The sequence below is a fragment of the Neodiprion pinetum genome, chromosome 1 (genome assembly GCF_021155775.2).
Source record: "Neodiprion pinetum isolate iyNeoPine1 chromosome 1, iyNeoPine1.2, whole genome shotgun sequence".
Lineage (NCBI taxonomy): Eukaryota > Metazoa > Arthropoda > Insecta > Hymenoptera > Diprionidae > Neodiprion > Neodiprion pinetum.
The window spans coordinates 22,386,726-22,408,929 of NC_060232.1; the positions used below are offsets into that span (position 1 = coordinate 22,386,726).

The 22,204-nt window shown below is 39.3% G+C and overlaps 1 protein-coding gene and 1 long non-coding RNA gene across 3 annotated transcripts in view; one reads left to right on the top strand and one right to left on the bottom strand.

Annotated features, from left to right (window-relative positions):
• Positions 1–22,204, bottom strand: part of Octalpha2R (alpha2-adrenergic-like octopamine receptor) — a 200,501-nt gene that overhangs the window by 162,800 nt on the left and 15,497 nt on the right. The gene's annotated exons all lie outside the window — the stretch shown is intronic.
• On the top strand, positions 13,549–14,948 carry LOC124215490 (uncharacterized). Of its 2 annotated transcripts, none has more exons than XR_006882365.2 (2): positions 13,549–13,823; positions 13,979–14,948. It is a non-coding gene; the product is annotated as an uncharacterized lncRNA (long non-coding RNA). The 2 variants fall into 2 exon arrangements; XR_006882364.2 differs by having other exon boundaries at positions 14,514–14,948.

Genomic DNA, 22,204 nt, shown 5'->3' on the forward strand with positions numbered 1-22,204 from the left:
AGCAAGTTGGGGCTAAATACAGATGAGTTAGCATGTTCAATTTTGCTTTATAACTAAATTATGCAACATATTGATTTCCAAAAATGGCTACGCCCATAAATGGTTCGTTCGTTTTAGAAAAGATGAATCTCCTTGCTCTGTCCTCCCCGCCACTATACGCAGTAAAAAGCCACTTGCCTAAAGCAATCCATGTTTTGCATGAATCATCATAACAAATAAAGTAACGAGTACACCGAAAACCGTGTTTATATTTTCATGATCTGATCATTTTTCTTTTCTTCTGCTTTCATTCCTCATCGTCAGCGGTTCGAATGAACTACTCGGTCCTGAGAATGAGCGGTGTCCAGCTCAGCATTAACAACGAACAGCGTTCGCCACCTTTCATATTCATAGAAATTTCAGACTGACGATGAGTCACTAAATCACTATTCGATTTTCGACGGTCCATCATTTGTGTACCTAAAAATCCAATTGAAAATATATTTATCGGTATCAAGGAACCCATATTTCGTTGGTGTCAGTAGGCGTCTGAAGTGTGACTAGCAAAAAAGGGTTCGACCTGTTTTGGATGACTCGATACCTTCGAATTCTCTCGCTAATCCAATTCCGAGCGATTTACAGTTCAGGTAGTCAATAGAAGACCAACGTTAATCGCGATTCTTTCGCCGCAGCCCACTCGTCCTTTGTAAGATGGAAAAAAATGATTCCACCATTGTTTGAAGGGCTGCCAGAATCGATTTCACCGTTCTCCCCTCGTCCTTTCATCCATTAAATACATTTCTTTTGCTGCAGCGACAAGACGAGGACCGTCAAATTCCCGTGATTCATGATCTGACGAGCCCAAACCTGAAACTATATGTACGCCTGTGATAGAAGTGAGAATTCTTTAACGGTATTAGTTCTCGAGAGGTCAAATCTATTTCTCTCTTCATGTCCTCTCGATGGACCTCCCACCCTTTACTCGTATATTTTTCTTTTTACCGTACTGCAATTGCTAGTCCGGAGAAAATTCGATACTGTTGTCAGGCGACACTGGTTGTCTTGTGCAAAAACTACATCCAGTAATGATGTGTGTGACATCGTGCAAGGTATTCATGACTGGCCAGTTGACAATACACCCTGTATTAGTTATTGGGGTAAGCTGGCTCGTGCAATGTCACCCGGTTATAATCAGCCTCGAGTTTCACAGCGTCTACATACCTATAGGTTGAGGTTCAATTCTGTAACCATTAATAGCTGGACCTTACTTGGGGTATATTCAGCTGGGGGTCATCGTCATCTAGGGTCTATCGGCTACCTACATTATAGTAGAATCGACATGAAAGATCCAAGGATAGAGTGATTGAAGTACCAGATTCCGCCATTCAATATTTATAGTTACATAGGATTTTGCCGAGATTGAACGCCTTCAGAACGCACGTTTCAAGTATTTGGTTCTCGGGAATCTTTCACGTCTAAATAACATGTAAAACATTCAAAACCCGAATTTTACGTACCAAATTTCAACAAACAAACTCAACATCACATTTCATTCGATGATTGTGCAATTTTTTACAAGTGTGCACGCGCATAACTCCAATTCTCTGATTTCCCAATTCCTTGCTCTGTCAGGATTCCTATGGATTAAGGAAAGACACCTGAAATGGGATCTTGAACAAGAAGCCAAAGGAAATTAGAAGAACATCGTGATAAAAAATTTCTTTCCATGCTGCGCAGATACTGTTTAAGAATAGAAGTTTGTGTAATTAAGGAACAGCGATATTGTTCCGCCAAAACGTCACAGCTAATTTTGATTGTTAGCCAGGTTTTTGAATCACATCTGATTCCCGTAGTAGCCAACTCGCGTCAAGTGGGTCTAAATCTGTTTAAAATACAATCAACCCATTACATGTGAGGTTTTATGGATCAATAGACTTGAATCATTGGAAATAGTTTCAGAAAACTCAAATGATTACAGTTTATGCGCTTGAAAAATAGTTCGTCCCAGTTCTTTCTCAGTCAAGTTCCAACCAACGTACGATTGCATCACCCATTCCGAACTTTTCGTAATTTAGCGGATGTGTACGTATCAAAATTTACCGAGCAGAGTGTTACTCCTTTTAAAAACCGAGCTTATCGTAAATGACCAACAAAGCGTTTCACTGTGAAAACTTTGCAGATGTTGCTTTAGGATATTGAAGAAAAGGTTTCAGAGAAAGTTAAAATGGAGAGAGAATCTCGAGGATTGTACCTTTACCTATCGGCACCGTACGGGGTGAACCGAGAATGTAGAATACGCGTCTTGCTATTGATTACTGAGCAGTCAGCAGTTATCTCCCAGAGAATTCACCAATTGGCGACGCCCGATAATTCCAACTTGGTTTCAATTTGAAAAATAGCCGTACTCTTTAACGATGTCTATTTAGTATCCATTCATCTGCTTACGATAAAATGGGACCATGAAAAAATTGTTACTACCTGTTACAACCAAATTCAAAAATGGTTACTATATCTTCAAGTAGAGTTAAAATTGTAATTTCACGCTGAAGCCTTGCAATTTGTGAAATGACTTGAAGGACGTGTTAGATTTTTCTTCTCCTTGCATTATTTGATAGTTCTTAGCCATGCAAACATTATAAATTCGATTTCAAGTAAAGATTCTTAAAATTAATAACTTTATTACAATATGAGTATTGTCATGTAAACTAGTAAGAATAATAGCAATTTTTATTACTCTTCGCGAATGGCTTTCTAGGTTGCTTGGATTCTAGATTTTAAAATTCCATACTTCTATAATGTCTTTGCTCTATATCTGTAGTTTATTCTATCGGAGAGCAGGAAGATGGACTTTTTGGTGCTAGAATCAACTAATAGCAGTGTGCATTAAAAAGTTATCACGAAGTATGTAAATTAGTTTCATTCGAACAGTAGTTTTCAAAGCAATGGGCGTAATTTAGGGAGAATCATTGAATCTCGCTAGTTATGCCATAACTTTAATGTTTATGATACTTCCGACTGTAGCATAAGCATCGTGTTTGGATCACAGTACGGAAGAATTAATTTTGCAACTAGAATTCCATACATGTATGTACATACATATGTTAAATGACACGAGTTTAATATCAGTAATGATAACGATTACACCGCTCAGTAAAATTTTTGTGCATGAGTAATGTATAGTCTAAACCTATTCCTCCCATCGCAATTTAGTGAAAAAAAAAGACATCATCATTGTCAAAAACTTGGTTTTCCTCAGAAGAACAACAATATTTTGAAAATTAAGGAGAGATAACTTTAATATAACTATATGAAACCTACTGCGGGTGATCATTTCAATAAACTAATACAAAACTTTTTACTCGAAGAACAGGTGTATTTTTTACAAATGTACTCGGATCAGCAGTCTTTAGTTCAAATTTGAAAGTGTATTTTTTTTCTCTACTGAATAATAATTGAAATTAAATTGCTTTTTCCAGAACCTGTTTAGAAGGTTCAATTTTCGAAGCCTGTGGAGCGTGCGTAAAATGCCCCATTTTCGAACAGTGCGGTAAAACGACGTTGCCGCATTCCCACGGTTGAAATGGTGTATTTTACACACTAGGGCCTTCTCTGTTGCATGTGCACTTTCGAATAATTCAATCTTACACACGGTGCCATCAAGCATAAATTACATAACCCTAATGTTATGCTCTGTCAGTGGCATTTTCAGTGTTTCTCAAATCAAAGTTTTCAAGCAGGTGTTTCAGAAACACCGTAGACGACACGTGCTGATAGGCAGTGTTTTTTGATGTTTCGATGATAAAATTCATTCAATACCGGTGAAATTGTGATTCAAGAAACAATATTTAAATGACCGGCCAATCACATCGCCCAGTTCTTGAAATATTAAAAACCGTCATTTTGAGACTAGACTAAAATCTTATCTTGACGCTACAGGGTTAGCTTATTCAAATTGTGTTGAGATTTTTGCATCTTCCTACACAGTACGCAATATTGCAGAAACGTTACTATATTTCTTTTTTAACGAAATTGCATAAGTGTATGGTTTCAGGGATATTGCAAGAATACTGCAAGATGCTTATATACAAAACAATGCAAAAACAATACCAAAATATTTTTGCTTCATCCTTGTGGCTGAAATGTTACATTCATATTGCAGTATAACAGTATAAAGTTACGTTAAAATACTTGATATTAAACTTGGGATTCAAAATACCTTTTACTACATCTTTGTGTACCAAATTCTACGTATGTAAAAGATATTTTTACCATTATGAGTATATACAGATTAACATATGATTAATAATTTTATATTGCATCCACAACGTTGATACACAGCACACAGTAGGTACCTTAACAAGGGAAAATTTGCACACTGCATGAATATTTCACAAATCGTTACGGAATATGGTACTTTCTGTTACAAACCGAACAGATTTGGACAAAAATTGACCGGCACATTTTTGATTCAGTTGAATTCTTTTTACGAGTTCTTTATCGAAAAAAAGAGATACGTGTTCGAGGATTTTTTTTTCACATATAGAATCCGCAAAAAAGAAACAGCTAAATCAAAAATGTGTCGGTCAGAAGGGTGTTCGGTTTGTAAAAGAAAGTCCCATATTGCAAACACATACATATGCAGAACAAATTGTTAACAACTGAATTGTTTAATGCGCATGCACTGAAATTCGTAAGCAAGAGCAGTTGTTTTGTAAGGACGACCAACATTTTTGAAGTTACATACATCGCGGCGCCCTGTTATCCGAATGTATGAATGCTGGTCGCCCTGACAAAACAACTGTTCTTGTTCTCAAATTTTATCGCATGCGCATTAAACCATTCGGTCGTTAGCAATTCACTCTGTATATGTAAAACAGTGGAAGGTTGAAAACATCATACAACGTGTTTGAAATGTTTCAAATATTGTGTAGAAACAGTGTCTTTGTAGTCGAAATCCAAGCTTCTAGCACGAACGAAATTATCATTTCATTCTCAAACCCATTAACCCATCACTATTCTTGTGACGGGCTATATGATATCAGGGATTGAGAGCCAGAAGTAACTGTGTACCTTTCTAAATTTGGTCACCCTTACCATAACGATGCTTCGGAATACTTGAAATCCACGTTATTCGTACAATGGAACAATACATGCCGGGAATTGTAATTTTTGACAACGGCTGAATAAACCGTATAAACAATAGTATGAAATAGAGGGCCTGTTGTTTTGTGCTTGATTGGAATTCGGCAAGAGGCAAGGTCAGCCGTGAGACTGACGATGAGACTCGTGATCTTGAGGGAGACAGGCTGGAATTGCGAAGGCGTGAGACACCCAATTAATTTATCAGCTGAAGCACCTTTTGTTTATTGTCATTTGATTTCACCTCTTGGGTTATTCTTTTTGAGGCAATTAGAGTTATTTAGAAGAGGTAGGCGCTAGGCCAAGAGGGAGGTTTATTGAGCGGGTCGCCTGGAGTATCACGGGTATCTGATTTTTATTGCCTGCCAATTATTTGGGTGTTTAAAGCTCGGCGAAAACTCGCCCGAATTATTTATCCCGGTGATTGATCTCGCAGCTTTCAATTCATCACTGACGACAGACAAAGGTCCTTGCTGCTGTCGGCACAAGATCGATGGAATACGGAAAATCGAAGGATGGCTTTTGAATCAAGCAGATTAGTTGGTACCCTGATATACCTACGTGAAGAAAAGCTGCGCAGTGACCCCGCCTTGGGATACTTCACGATGGTATTACACGCGAACAACATTGTAATGTGAACTTGACGTAATTATTACATATTATTGGCCAAACTTCAAATTATTCCTACGTTGGGCAATCGTCGAATTCCATGTGAAATAAGTAATCGCTCACATCATTTCAGCCACATTCTGAAGACTATAAATGCGTTCGATAAAAGTGACATTCAAAAATCGCTGTCAATTGCCCTACGCCTTTTGTACAAAGAAATACATACAGATATATCACGTAAAGTACAGCTCGTGCAGATCGCTAATTGAGGGATGTTGTACCCTTCGAGTTGAAAATATTTATTTCGAACGAATTCACGATTAAAGTCTCACACGATCCGTCTAAAAATTGCTTTCAATTAACCTTTGCTATACACACCTCAAAATAATTCAATACGATACACACGGGGTGGATGTCACCCCAGCATTAAAACTCTTTCTACGTCAACACTTTTTCATGTGCTGCTCCATAGAAATTGACAATGTTTATTGAACCTTTGGTTAATAGGAACCATTGTAAATTTTTATGGAGCAGCACATGAAAAAGTGTTGATGTAGGAAAAGTTTTAATGCTGGGGTGGCATGCACCCCGTGTGTATCGTATGGAATGATTTTGAGATATGTACAGGTTTGAAATTGGTGGTAGGAAATATTGACAGAAAGTGCTACAACGTTCATTTTCAACAACTCACCTAGAAAAATCTACACTCAAAAATAGTTGGGGTGGATCGACCCCTAAGTTCCAGCAAAGGTTAATCAACTTGAAAGCAGTACACACGTCGTTTCGGCCATATGAGCTACAAAGCACATCGGTGTTTTAGAATGTAGGAAATGAAGACTCCGCTACAACCGGGTAGGAAATAAATAAGATTCTCAGTTTATATTACCCTTCGATTCTTAAATTGAGCAGTGAATACCGGCAACGCCATACGTTACACTGGCGCCCATTTTCAAATTAAAATAGTTCTCGTCATAGCGTCATTTAAAATCTGGAAAACAATCATGTTCCGTTACACGAATTTATCTCTCGCTATATGCGTATAAGTAAGAAAACACACGCCATATTATAATGTAACCTTACATTAACTGCAAGTATCACACACTTGTAGCGATGACATTTGGCTTTCGGGACATACGTATCACAGGTACAATTGTCAAGAACATAACTTACCAACTCTGCATTTCTCTCTCTCTCTCTCTCTCTCTCTCTCTCTCTCTCTCTCTCTCTCTCTCTCTCTCTATCTATCTCTCTCTCACTCACTCTCCCTTCTGCTCGCTATCGCTCTTTCCCCACCAGGAAATGAGATCGAGCAAAAGTCGATTAACTTATCCCGGTGGCAACCAAACCAGGTCCTCGTACCTCACCTCGTACTTCGGGTGAGGTTAAAATTCTTGGCCAACTGATTATCGGAGTTTGTATCCGTCTAATTTGCACGTGGGTATCGTTAACGAAGCAATTCTCATCCGTTCAATTGTGAGGATTTGTAATCCAGCAAAGAGTATCCGCCAGGTCCCGAGTCCTATCCTCGCATATATCAAGATCAGCGGTGCTAAGATTATGGAGAAGCCATTTCAGCTGCGTCTGCATTTCTGCTTCGTGAGGCTGGAATGGTAGGCAAAAATCGAATACGCGGTTTGTGCTGACCAGGAACGGCGAAGAACGCCGGAGGCGTCATTCAGCGCGTATTCCAATCGGGACTTTCCCTCGTCAAAAAGTTTCTAACTACTTAGTTCTTCCCACGAAATGAATAACAATTCCAAGACAGCGTCGGCAGGAAGTGTTTACCCAACTCAATTCGGCCGCAGGTTAAAAGCGCTTTAACACTCCTGACAGACACGTATAAAAGTGACTTATCATCATTAAATATACGTCCTGCAAGCGCAATAAAAGTATAGAAGTTGGGACGTGAGGTGTAGATCTCACGTACGCGTCTAACTGCAATTCAGAGATATTACATTTTTCGGAAAGCGCATCACGCTTCCAGCGGCAAGCTCCCTTGTTAAAGTGGAATCAATTTCTTAGCTGCAAACTTTGCGAAAATAAGAATCTCTGAGAGATTGCTGCAAGCTCCGCGGAATTTCTATGGGGCTTTACGCAGATGTATATATGTATGAGTGCTAGACGTATACGTATAGTGCATGCGCGGTAGCGACGCTCGAGTAAAAAGACGAGGTGTTTCCAGATTCGTAATTGGCAAATGGCTGCCGAGACAACGGGGGACATTAATTACCTAAACTTTTAATTCGACGCTCTCTCCCGATTCCGCTCATTTTGACACTTCCCGACGGAAACTCTGATCGTCGTAAGACCCTACTTGAAATTCAGACTAAGCCTATAAAAACTTGTTGCTATTCGGCGACTCGACTGTACAGACGTAGCACGTTATGGCAAGTAAAACTAATTTCACTGTACTTTATGTTTGTTCTTGAGTTTGAGATTCTTTTCTTTGGAATCGAGTGCCTTGAAGAGGTTGTACAAAAAATCATAGGAAATATTTTAATTGTTAATGTCTTTGAAAAAGACGCATTTCTTTTACGAATCCGAGCATTGGGCTGGTGCTTTCGAGAAAAAGGATAATTTATTTGTGTTAGACTCGAGTTGATCGCTCCTCCTTGTTGAATTTATAATTCAGTATCCATACAACCAAGAAAAGATCTAGACAGTCGGACTTTGTCTAGATTTATTCAGGAAATAGACAAGTACACAAACCGAAGTTTCTCAAGTCGGTTTTATTGAGCGTGTTACGAAGTAGACACTTGTAGCGATTACTTGGACGGTAAATATTACGGCTTACAGGACCGTGTGAACCATACGCCATAAGCAACAGGCACTCGTTATACTGCCTCAGCTGTGGACATTGACATAAATGTGAGGCAACGAAATTACATATTTATATCGAACGTGGCTTTTGTGAGTCTGCCAAAACTACAAACATTACGCAAACGATGGAATAGCAGTTTCATTATAGCGATAATTTATATTGCCGATGAGCGTGTATTTCCGACAAAAAAATAATAAGTGTCATAAATAAGTACTTCTCCGTTTGTGCCAAAAGCTATTACACATGTTTAGTCGTTGGTATCTGATGTGTGCAGAGTTCGGTTCTCATTGTCCACAGTATCGTAAAAAAAAGGTAAAATTAAGGTAAATAACATTTTAACCAATAAACAATACCTTCCGATCTTCTGAAAACTCTTACACGTCAATGATTCTGTTATATTAAAAAATAATTTATATTTGTATAGATCATATGTTGAGTTGTCGTTATGTGCAGCAAAGTTTGGAGGTGAGTCGAAGTTTACTCTTTGTCACGGCTCGTTCACTCCATTTGACAACGATACAGATACAGGTGAATATAATCCCGAGCGATGAAGTTTGCTTCCGATATCGCTAACGACCCGTGCATAAGCTAGTAAATCGTACATGGTGGGCGGGGAAGGAAACCGGAGGAAGGATGATGTTGAACATGACGATATTGGGTTCCGGCACACTCCAGATGCGGTGGATATAGAGCCGTGACATTGCCGCTCGCAATAAGTAGGCACTCCACGAGGCAAGGCAAATAAACAAGTATCAGACTGCTTGGTCGTCCGTCAGTATCGGGTACGAAGGTCGCTTGGATCCCGATACCATTATATAGCCATTGTATTTCGACCTATGATAAGCCTGCGACAGATAAAATCATTCTCAGAATTTTCTCGTGGACCAACAGCTTGATAAATGAACGTAAATGAGTACACGACAGTTGGAACCGTCATCTGAGAAAGAGAAGTAGCGTGTTATTTATGCATTAAACGGAGCCAGTTCAACAAAATATTCTTTGACACACTTTTAGGCCAAAATCAAGTGATCCATGTTTCGGCGTTTCATCGAATGGGTATTTATTAGGAAAAAAAATTTGGATACTTGTTTGTGACATCCTGTATTCTTCTGTTTATTCGTAGGGATGAAGTGATTTAGCATTCTTATGTTGAATGCATTTCATAGTATAATTATTGTAACCTCTACGATCATATTTCCTTGAATATCTGGGTTACGTTGGGTATAAAATATTCGGAAATGACAAGGCAGGCGAAAAAATAAGCAGCATGTTCCGAGAAAATTCACGGTTGGATAGAACGTCACGCAGCAGGTATTGTAAAACGAGTTTGCGATATTTTTTTCGCGCCGACAAATAACCATTCAGCGATATTCCGAAACACGGGTCTCTTTATTTTGGCCCGAGAACGTGTATAAAACCATTTGTTAAAATCGCCGAGTCCTATCGCGCAACCTCTCCTTGTGATTCGGAATCAGCCCTGAGCGGATTGGGGTGGCAGCGACAACGACGTCGTTTCGAGTGGCGGGCGCCATATTTCGCCAATGATCTTTTGAAGTGCAAAGTTTCACCGGTGCCGGCCGATTTCCAGCCCAGTTATGATTCACGGTCAATTGCTACACCGTCGCTGGATTTAATAAGTTTCCATCGTGTTCAAGTAGTGGTGGGATGCAGGGGTTGAGGGGGAACATATTGACGTAGACCTGCCCTAAATACGCGATTTCGCGAGGAATAGATCCATGTCCGAAGTGGTACCAGAGCTTAAAGAGGGGCGCTAAGCTGTTGCTCTCGGTTTTATATTGCTTTTTGCCCTCTCGTCTTCCCTCGGCGACATGCTTTATTCCCTGTCAAAGTGATTTCTGACTGAGCGGGAAGCTGCCCTGGAGGGGCTGATTTTTTTTATCACAGAATAATGCGATTCGTCTTTTGGGTAGTCTTTTGGGTAACTGCTCGCGTGTGACTTGTCGAGTCATTACGCTCTTAATGAGCATTCTAACAATTTGCTCCGCTTGTTCTTTCATCTCGTTCCAAGGAGCCGGCCCGGTCAGTAGCGCGGGGGCCGCAAAAGTCGAGGGGTGAAAGGCAAAGAGGGTACAAGCGCTCGAATTCAATCGATTGAGACAAGGCGCGGTGTCGTTCGAGTACAATGGGGTCTGGGAAATGAAATTTTTTCCAAGCGAGCCAATTATATAAGGCTTGCCGTGAACTTCAACCTTTCCGAGACGGTGATATCCATGGAGGTCGACTGCTGAGACTCTCACCGACGTGTACCTATTCTGAGCTTGTTCCAACAAAAAAGCACAATGCTCCCACGTTCACAGTTATACATTTTACTTATTGTTACAATGTGGTTGATTGTGAACATAATCGAGATGATATGAAAAAAACCGAGCACCACTCTTAAACCTTCAATTTCCAAGGTCGTTATGCTCCTTACTTATCTAACACTTTATGCTTATCGCCTAGCAAGTGCATTTGCCAACTTTCAAAAATTCAAGAATATGGGTTCAAAATTTTTGTTGGAGACTTTTCAAATTGACAGTATATCTCAATTTGTAAGCGACTACGATATATGCTAACGGTGAGGCTATCCTATTGCGATCGAAACCAGCCATTTGTTATAATGTTTAAACATGGGTTCAGGTATTTCACATTTGATTGGCTGAAGTAATTTATTATGTTTTCCTTCGATGCGTGCAACGAAATATGTTTTGTATTGAGAACGTTCATTAATCTTGTTCGTCAGTTGGCGTTCTTGATACCGATTAGCCGAGTTGGCTATAACAAGGGAATCGTTACAGCATCGGAAACGAATCTTTCAGGATATAAATTCAGAACGGATGGCGGAAACGAACATGACATCCTAATCCTCAGTGAACGTAATTGATCGTTCGGTGTAGTAACGCCTTTCCCTTACACGTATATGAAGCAAAAAATGTAGAAAATTCAACCACACTGACAAAGTTGAAAAAATATTCATATTAATTGAGTTTGAGAAAAGTGACCATTTTTTTTTTAACGTTGACATACAGCTGAAATTCTTTATCGTTTTACATAATGAATATACCGACTACCTCGAAAGATTTTATCAGATTTCTATACTTTCACAGAATTTCACATGATTTGAGAGTCTTCATTCGAGACTTGAAGGAACTTTGTGAAAATATGAGCCGTGGATTCGAAATGTATAGCAGTTGTGTATAAGACGAATCTACGACAGTTAAATTATCTACCCATTTCCCTTCGCAAGGTACCAGTGGCCAAAATTTAGGAAGATACGTGGCGACAGTAAAAGTGCGTCAGTTTGGAAACGGGATCCCACTCGACTCTCGGGCAACCGTTTTCCGCACACTTCGCGTGAAGCGACCGGCTCTACGAAGCTTTGCATAAATTACGGCGATGCTTTTGCGCTTGAAATGAGACCCAGTTGACGCTACTCGTTCGTTTGGATTACTGACGACGTCGTTTGGCCAAGCAATGAATCAATCTGCTGTTCGCTGCGGGCAGCGTATCGGTGCGCTGTTTGGGGCGTCATAACCCTTCCAACACTTTGGTAGATGAGAGTGCTCCATTGTTATGCCCATGGCTCCCGGAAACCGAGGTTCACGTGTGTCGTGAAACGTGGACCACGCCGATGGCGTACCAAGGTTAAAAAAAATTTTACCACCTATAAGGTTGAACCATGACGCCACATCGAGATCGATTGAATCCAATAGTTCAAAACCAGTGGCATGATCGGCTGGAGTGCAGCTTGGACCAATCGATCACGCTATTAATCGTACCTCATGCGATCTGATGAATTCTGGATCTATATGATTTGTCCGATTGATCGGTGTGGATCATGGATTCGCAGCTTCGAGATCGGGAGTTTAGCTCGTAGAAAGGTCTTGTTAATGATTCAATAATGAGATCAAAGCTCACTTTTAAGTAGAAACACATCTGGAAAATAATTGGAATCTTATAGGGTTTTCAACAATGAAGCCAATTTTAAAACTCTTTGTCCCTAAGATATGAATTTTTCAGTTACAGACGTGAAGTTGGTACCATAAATTGAGCAGAATATTAATCATCTATCACGATGACAGGTACATACCTTGATTCCCTCTATCATGAGCAGAGCTCGCACCTCTTAACATGAAAAAATCAATTAAAGTAAACACAACACAGGGAAACTTCTTATCCAGATTCTAAAAATTACGTTACTCGGATTAAATGCACGGAGTCTGCAAGTTTGCTGTTTTCCTCGCCTTCGCTTTTTCATGATGCATTTTTTGTGATGCATGACCCCTGAATCTGATGAGGCCGAAATTAGTAACGTTATTTCAATAAGTCAAGTTTTACAAAATCTTGACTTTGCAATACAAGGAATATTTGAAAAGTGATGAACCGTAACAAAGTGAAACATACTCATATTTTGGAAACTTGACTAATTCCAAGTCATTATAAAATTGCAAACGAATGATTTAGTCCCCAACTTTTCGCTACACTAACGTTACTAACTTCAGTCTCATTCGCTCTGACATTCTATTCAATTTCGGTATCGACGTAATGAACCGCTAAGCACTGAATCAAAGAGCACCATTTTTGCATTAAAAAACAATCCGCCACGATGATTCGAACATGTAACTTTTACAACATCGGAATAATGTAACCTTTGCAAAGTTTTTAGTAACACAGCTTTAGCATATCACCTCAGCTAGTCATCTTATAAGTGATGAAGGGAAATTCGGGATCTGCGTAACATTAACGATGTCGTTCTGAATAAATTTAAAAACCGTTGCTTCGATCTACCAGGATGAATGTCGAAGTACTTATTGAAAGATGAATCAATCTACCTCACGAACCAGGGTTTGTTTCTTCGGTACACAAGCCGCTTGGCATGTGTTCCGAGGTCTGTTTCGAGTATGCGGAAGCAATTTGTACACACATGATGCGTTGAATGGACCGTTACTATTTCGTTCTTGTCTCCACTGCGCAGCATTGACGTGCCTGGTGAACTTCTCGCCAGACAATATTAATAACTCGAATATGTTAGTGTCTGCACGGGAAACGCAATCGCGGTAGTGGCAGGTGTCTGGAGCAGAGAGTCGAGTGTACCGGCTGAAACGGTGGCCGTGGCAGAGTGCCGAACAGAAGTAGGACGTTCTTGATGTATCGACTGCTCTGAATCCGTATTCAACCAGTTGCCACAGAGCGATGCTGATTACGAGTGGAGACTATCCCGAGAGATCGAAGAACAGTGCGCGATTTTCGCCATGGTCTTGAAAATTGTCCATGGGTAAGTACGGACCTCAATATAAGCACCAAAAAGCCAAAGTTCAAAATTCCATAAAGTTTCTTATGGAATTCAAGTTGGGAGCGTCGTTTCATTTTTATTCATGCGCGTTTTCAAGGAGAACTTGCACTTTTTTTCTAAGATTATTTCTTTGGAAGTTTGTAGATATTTAAGAGGATTCAATTCCTGTGCGGCTTGCGTTTGTACAAGATGCGTTCCTTCAACGACGTCAGAAAATTCACATCTCCTTTGTTCAACCAAGCCAAGTCTGAGAGACTAAATTCTGTCGAATAACCGTTGTATGCCTCGAATGTGGAGAGCTTGCTGCATACCTAGGGTGCAATTACGTTCTATCGATTAAGTCAGCAGGTTGGACGATAGGATATGTGTGGGTAGTCTAATTTCCAGTAATATCAACTGAAACAAACAAAGTTGAGCGTTAAAATGCAAGTTTAATAGAGAGGAGGGAGAATAAAAGTAATATCAAAATCGAGCAGAAAGTCGTTTGGCAAAGGATCGATGTACATGCGCAGCGCAATAATTAATTCGCTGATAACGCTAGGCGTGATTTTTCAGCCAAATAATGGCTCGTTCAATTAGTAAATTAGAATTAACCTGCATTCCTAATCATAATATCTTGACTGTTTATCAAGCGCCATTAGCACAGGGGTTGGGTAATTAATTGATTTACAGTTATTACAGTTACGGCCGATTATAGAACAACAACACGAGCATGATTTACGGACACGTATTTTTAGACACACTGCCCACCTGAGTTCATCTTTGCTAATCGCGAGGCTAGATGTACTTTTTACGTGACACGAAAATGTCTGTGTCATAGTTACCTTAACGTGAATTGTAAACTTTCGCTAATGTTTTAAACAATAAATCACAACTGACAGTAAGATATGGTTTTACTTACCGCCACAATACAACGTGAAGCCAATTTACACGCGAAAATGTCATTTCATCAAATGTCGCGAAAAAGTTTACGCATAGTAAATGGGTAAGATATTGTAATACACACTTCATTTTGAATTAGGAATAAATACATAATCATCCGTTTAGAATAAACGAAAATTTGTTGAAACCCATTGAAATTGAATATTGCATTAAATTGAACAACAATGCGACATTGTTTTTCTCTCCTAATTGAATCGAGCGGAACGCGATCTGGAATAAAGGGATAAAAAATTGGCCCCGCCATTAGTCACTGGCAAATGTAACGAGTGGGTCTCGTTCGATATCGAGAGAGAATCGAGGGGCCGGGGTATCGTAGATTGAGAAAGCTTGATAAGCGTAATCAGCTGGAACATGATTTACAAGAAATGCTTAGCCTCGTTATTTCGATCACTCGTTCGGCTCGTTCGTTTTCATCTACCCTCAAATACGCGCCATTTGTTGTACCAGCAATCTATCATGATCAAAGTATAATTAATTATCGCGGACTGCTGAGATATAACGACAGAAGTACGATTATGAGAACTACCAGGGGTTGTGCCAGTTTTCCGAAAGACAATCGTCGATCATACGTCAGGCAGCCGCTGCCCATCAGACGGTTCACTTAAATACGATCCTAATCAACTTCGTACATCAGTGGATTTACGGATTCTCATCCAACGTGGATCGAGGCCCGCCGAATAGACCCTTGCAGACTAAAAATCTCCAGGGATTAGACTGCCCCGTATGTGGTTGTCTCATCCAACCTTAAGACTCTGTTATCGAATTTCCATATTAGAAGCCTCACGATTCAATTACAACAGTGAAGAGGTTCGACAGCTGATGAGGTAATTTTTGCACTCACGATCGGAATACGAATTGACAAGTGAAACTCTATGCAAAGGAAAGAAACCGGATGAATTGATCTAAGGATTTCTACTGTCATGGACTGACGAATTAACCGATTGTGATTATAATCTTTTTTTTTTTTGCCGTTCCACGTCGCACGATGTTCAACGAAAAAAGAATACGACGCTCCCTTGAGCATGGCTCTTTTTGCTGGAACATATCGCGTTACGATGGCGGTAAATTTTGATGGGGATGAAGTTGGTAACGTCAGTTTAACGACGCATGTTTAGGAAAATCATTGCTTCTCACCCTTGGGATTGTCTGAAATTCAACTAGTAAATCACAACAAAGAAAACATGTTTATATTTTCCAAAGCCAACTCTTTGAAAGTCCTTATAAAATTGTACAACGATTTGTTCCATGATGTTTCGTTACGTTAACGTTACTAACTCCAGCCTTGTAAATTTCGCCAAGAAATAAATCTGGAGAATATTGTTCGGCTTGAGATTACCTTCTTGTTGACACAAAAATTGATGTAATAGCTGGTCAATTTTACAGGCATTATGATTTTACGTGGAATTAGTTTTGTTCACTTAGGTGTAATGATGAACTTTAAAACGCGTAAAATGTATTTCCGCTGATTTCATTTTCCAGCACAGCGCAACACCGCTTACGGTGGCGTCGGCTCGCGTCACGAGAATCGAGTTAGCCGCAGAAATCTTGATTCCTTCTATGCGCGGCGCAGGGTTGCCGGAGGGTGACAACGGGCTGACATTCTAAATTTTGCTTTCGGATGCTCAATGAACGATTGTCCGTGTGATAGCGGAATGTGAAATAAATCGGGTGGATGAATTAAAAAGTAACCAAATATCAAAAGTAGATTCCTGCATTTTTATCCCGTGGAAATGTACAGCATCACTGATTATCATGAACCCAACTGTAGAATCAAAATGAAATTTATGACATTGAACGCAATCGTGGATGTTATATCACAAAATTGGCAATGATTCGGCAAGTTGCAGTATCAATAGAGACCGTATTGCAATTTTGATTGGAGAATCTTCAGCGTGCGTCAGTAGCATTGTAACGTGCGAATGGAAATTTTGTCAAACTGGAATCTAGAGTAAATTAGCAGGGGAATTCTCCTAGCAACCCGTTTGCTTCGTTAATATCTACTTTCCATTCAAAGAGTACAAAAACACCACCTGCAGCGGACGGAGAATATTGGGAAAATAAAATAGAAAACCGTATACAGATATTAAAGACAATGAGAAAAGTATCTCGGAACGAGTGCCATGTCCCATACTCGAATGGAAACACTTTGAAGCACATTTTATCCTTTATTCATTTCTGTCTCCATTCCATTCATTCAAAGACTGCAGTTTCCCCGGGATTTTTGCCTTCGTTGCTCAGCGTAGGATGAAGGAAAATTACAAGTACTAGTTATGCAGCATGCAGTACAAGGGAAGATTGAGAACAATAGAAAATTGTAAAACCAGGCGATTCGGCTTTTATGGATGTCAAAATTACAGTTCAAAACCATAGCTAGGATAACCGGTTGAATCCGTTTCCACATCAATAAATGGCTAACGATCGAAATGGATTGACAGGTATAGTTACAGTTGAAAAATTGAGTGATTATAACTAGAACGTATATCGAAGTGTTCGAAGAATTTTAATTTTCGTCACGGATTGAACTAGACTGAAGAAAACAAACCAGCACTAATGCCATTCACGGTTTTACATGGGTTCAAATTTTTGCAGCACTCAAACAGAAATGGATGGATAAAAATTTAAATGTTTAAAACGTATGAGTCTTAATTTAAAGTTAAACGAAATTTGTACAATACAATCGAATAAGAATGCATAGAGACGAAATTGTACATCACCGATTGGGTAAATTTGAAATTTCGTTACAATTACACGATAAAAAAGTTCAAACACCCAAAACGAATCCCAACTCATCGCAATCATTTTTCGTTTGCTGGTAGCCACGCGGCAGTATTGGAAGTGAAATAAGAAATCTTTTGTTTTACACATAAGTAGTTTAGCCAAAAGGTTTTGCTTTTTGCACCAGGCGTAACCGCATACAGAATCTGCGTTCGCATGCGTACTCTAATTTTCATTTGAATATAGCCAATTCGGTTTAGTAATTTGTCTAAAATTCTGCGTGCCAAAGACTCTTCCTCCGGCTAACGTGATGAAAACGTCATGGAAAAATCTTAAGAATGTTGTTCAACGGTAGAAAAGTGTATTTTCATAAGGTGTAATGAATTATCTTACACAGTATAGAAAATATGAATTTTCCTAAACGTCGAGCATTCACCATTTTGAAACGAAATGTCGAAAGGTCTGATGAAGTTACAAAAACATTGTCTAGCTTTCTTCTAAATTTCAGCCCAAGTGGTTTGTTTGGTATCGTGTTCCCAAAAATCCGATACACGCGAATACACAGATTATAATATCTAGATCCGATTTTGAAAACACTCTCAAACAAAGTTTTGCAACTGACGAAACATCTCTCGAAGGTGGTTGAAGATTTTCTGACGTATTTTGCAAAGGCAAACTTATATATAAATATAGGATACTTGACCTTTATAGGGAAACATGGTTTTGAGTATACGTAGAATGAAACATCGGGCCTTTCGCGTATTTCCTTTATTTTGGCCATTCAAATCGCACCAAAAATTCAGAAAAAATTCCGACAAGTTCTTTCAGGCTTTTAGTTGAAAATCCAATAGTTTATTCGCTCGATCATTCGGAGGGGAGAAAGCCGTGCGCCTTCTTGTTTACAAAATATACACATAACAAGAAATCACGCGAGCACGAAGGACCCGATGTTTCACTTTAAAGGATAACCCGGTTTACAAATGGTCCTGCCTAAAAATCGGAAGCTCGAACTGAGGTAGAATTACGATGTGATTGGATCGATGGAGTAAGGGATTCTTCGAGTGTATGAATTATTACTGTTATTATTGCCATTGCTTATTATAATACCGGGGTTGGTCGCAGGTGGAGAAGACAGTCGACTGCCGGCAGTTATCCTCACGTTCCATCACGGCAAATTAACTTATTGCCCAACCGTTGAGTCCCCTGCACCCCTGCTGCTAGAATGTATCCTGTACCTATTTACTTTACTCTGGGTTGTTGAGCACTCGCGAAGGGTTTCTTCTTCCATCGCCCCTTGAGTATCAAGTCACGTAGTTTCTTAAATTTTGTTTTCCGAGCCGTAGGTACCCGTCACAGACAATGTAAGCGCGGCATTTTGCTGTCTTACCCGCGAAAAAAAATCCACCCCACCCCTTCTTCTATCCCCATGGTTGGCTCTTAGTGTGGAAGGAGAAGATATAAGGCGATGCGAAACTTGGAGGATTTCAAAGCGACGCAAAGTTGGAAATCGGGAAGCGGCAGGCTGCTTTTCTGGCTTCCTTGCAGTGGCCATCCTCGAGGATTATACGAATAACGATGACAACTGAAATGCGGCGGTCCGCCGGAAATTTCTCAATCTCAACGCCGCCAAAAAATAAATGATGGATATTTCCCACCCTGTCGAGATGATCGCGATATCCTCGAATCTGCCCGTATCTCATCTTAAATACATTCGTTTCTTCTTTTTAGGGCTGTGTTAGTCGAGATGATGCCTTTTCTGGATTAATATTAATAACAAATTTTAGAGGCTGACACAGTTTATAAACTGCACAATTGTCCTATTTAGTTGTTCTCTGGCAGACCTTTCGGATATACAACCGGAAGAAGTGATGGAAATGAAAGAAAATGTGGAAAGACGTGATCGTAATATGGTTTTCTTCGAAGTGTTGTGACTGCGAGCAAGTAATCGATTTAAAATAGACCTACAAGTGTGTTCGGCCTGAAAAAAGGAGATTTTTTTTCTTGCAATTTCGACACTTTTGTTTTTGATTAACCAAAAATAATGATTCTGAAATTATAGTCAACGATGTCAAATATTTTGAAAAACGTTTTCATAACGAATTTGAATAAAAAACAGTAGTTTTACGCTAAGACTGAATATTCAAAGACGACGAATCGGTTCAGTTTGGAATGTTATTTGAAGAACTGGTTGATACTCAATCGATCAAATTGTTCGATCTTTCCTGCTAGCCAATTTCTTGAATTGGTGGTTTCTTGGGATTTGTCAAGATTCGAAAGGTAGAGTTTTCTACACGAGCTTTCTTAGAAAGACTCTGTGAACGAAAGAAAAAGAAAAACTAAGTAAATATTGTGTAGTATGATGGTGAAAAAATGACAATTTCAAGCTCATATATTTGATGGACAAACGTGCAATTCTGAACAGTAGAGAAATTTTTCCAAATTCTTGAATCACTTTATGATCTTTTTTCCGTAGGACTTCCAGTCCTTCTTTCGTAGTCTCTGCTGTACTTTTGCTATTTCGCTTGGGTGCCATTGCCGAGTGTGAAGTCATACGATATTAGATCAGAAGTAAGAATTTCATTAATTTGATTCATGGCACGCAGCAGGACGAACATTTGAAAATTGAGAGAAACAGCGGGCACCACAGTCAGTTTCAAATTACATAACGTTTACGAGGAGAAAGGTCTTGGAAATATCAACGGTTTACAACAGGAAATATTTGCGAATATAAATCAGCTCAGTAGCATCGATTTTTCCATCACCCTGCCAGCAACGTCTCAAATCGTCGCAAGCAGGAATCATAAAAATATGAAATCCACTTGAACTCGTCAAGAAGGAAACCACTCCAGTCTAATGAAATATCCTCGCAACAGACAGCATCCGTGATACCGATGAACACGGGCGAAGAGGCAAACACTGAACGGCGCAGTGCAAATAAATAGCGTGCAAACCAGTTGAGGGTGCTCGATATTACGAGTTACGATTTGACGTGCGAGGAAAGAGAATCAGCCAGAAGGTCCCCTAACCGTGTACAACCCTTAGATAGGCGTGTTCCAGTTCATTTGTTGTTCACATACCGTTTCGTTCGAAGCAACCCTTCTGACATTCCTTCGACGTCTTGCTATCGTAAGTGTCGCTTCTGCTTGCTGGAAGATTTTTTTTTTTTTTTAGAAAGTTGGTGCAGGATCTGCCGAATCGATCGTCCTTGAAGTAACTTAAACAACGTTGCCCTTACGGAGAATGGGGCATTACATATCAATTCGACCAGGTTTTGACTTCCGCGTTCCGTGATTTCTTGAAAAAATATTCAGGTGGTCATACAGTATTTCTTGTTTATGATTTTTCAAACCTATGCACAGTTTTGACTGCTTAGAATTATTAAAAAATAATAAAAAAACGTTACATTTTGTGTCGTTAATTTTAAGATCGGTCACATAATACAATGGAGGCGTACTTTTCGCTGTTCGATTTTATAAGAATTATTTAAGATCCAGCAAGGGGTGGAATAATATTTTTTCATGATATATATATACATATATAAAAATCAATTCGCTACCTTTAATTCAATTCAAAATTCATGTGATATCGAGTCGAAGAGTTTTTAAAAATTTTCACAATACTTCAAAAATGTTTCAACATTTGTGTTTGTGGTGTTAAAACTTCTAGAACAGTGAAAAAAATGGAGAAGAAATTACTCCATCGTTTGACCGATCTCAATATGATCGAAATAAGAAATTTTAGAAAAGACAATTTTTAAAAACAGAACGAACTCCATTTTTTGATTTTAAAACATCGATACAAGCATCATATCGCGTGATTCGATAAGTGTTACCGAGAAGTCGAGCAAGTATGAAAACTGGCACAAAACCAGTCAGTGAAATATTTGATAAGCCTGTGAAATCATTCAAATCACATACAATGATCTGTGAAAATTGTGTGAAATTTCTTGAAACCATGGGAAATGTGCTGAAATATATTTTCGAAATTATCTTAAATTGCCAAAATATTCAATTCTGAATTACACAAAAGTTGATGAGACGATTAACCTTTTGTCGTTAATCGTTATTGTTCTTTGAGCACGATCCCGCCTTCATTATTACATGAACAAATTATTCATAGTTCTGAAAATCTGTTAAGTAGGTATTATGGAAAAGCACTAAAGACTCTTGATAGCATTTCATTAGTTTCCTGCTATTAATAGTGCTTTTGTAGGAAATCGTAACAGTTTTTAAATATTTTTAATTGCTTGCTGAAATGGTTCACGGTCACCAATTTTTTCTCCGCGAGTGCAGATTTGTGGGGTAAAAACGATAATTACACTATGCAAAAAGGTCTCGCGGAAATGCGAATCCTGCAGAGTGAAATACAGTTTCGTGTAACATGCATGTGTGTACCTTGGGAAAAAATGAGATACGCACGGTACGAATATTTACAGCCTGGCACAACATTGGCAGAGGTCGAGCCTCCATGCCGTGTTTTGTTAGTGCGGAAATCGAGCCTAAATAGTTGCTGCTGTTCCCGAGATGCCCTTCTGTTCCAGTCACGATCACCCGACGATCGTTAACAACTAATTGCGAATTCATTAGTTTCATCGACGCAGATCGGAACGTTATTGGTAGAGCATTGGCTAATTATTTCAGAAAATTTGTATACTGTGCGAAGGTGCTGGCACGCGGAATTCTCACCGCGATCAATGCCAAACTCTG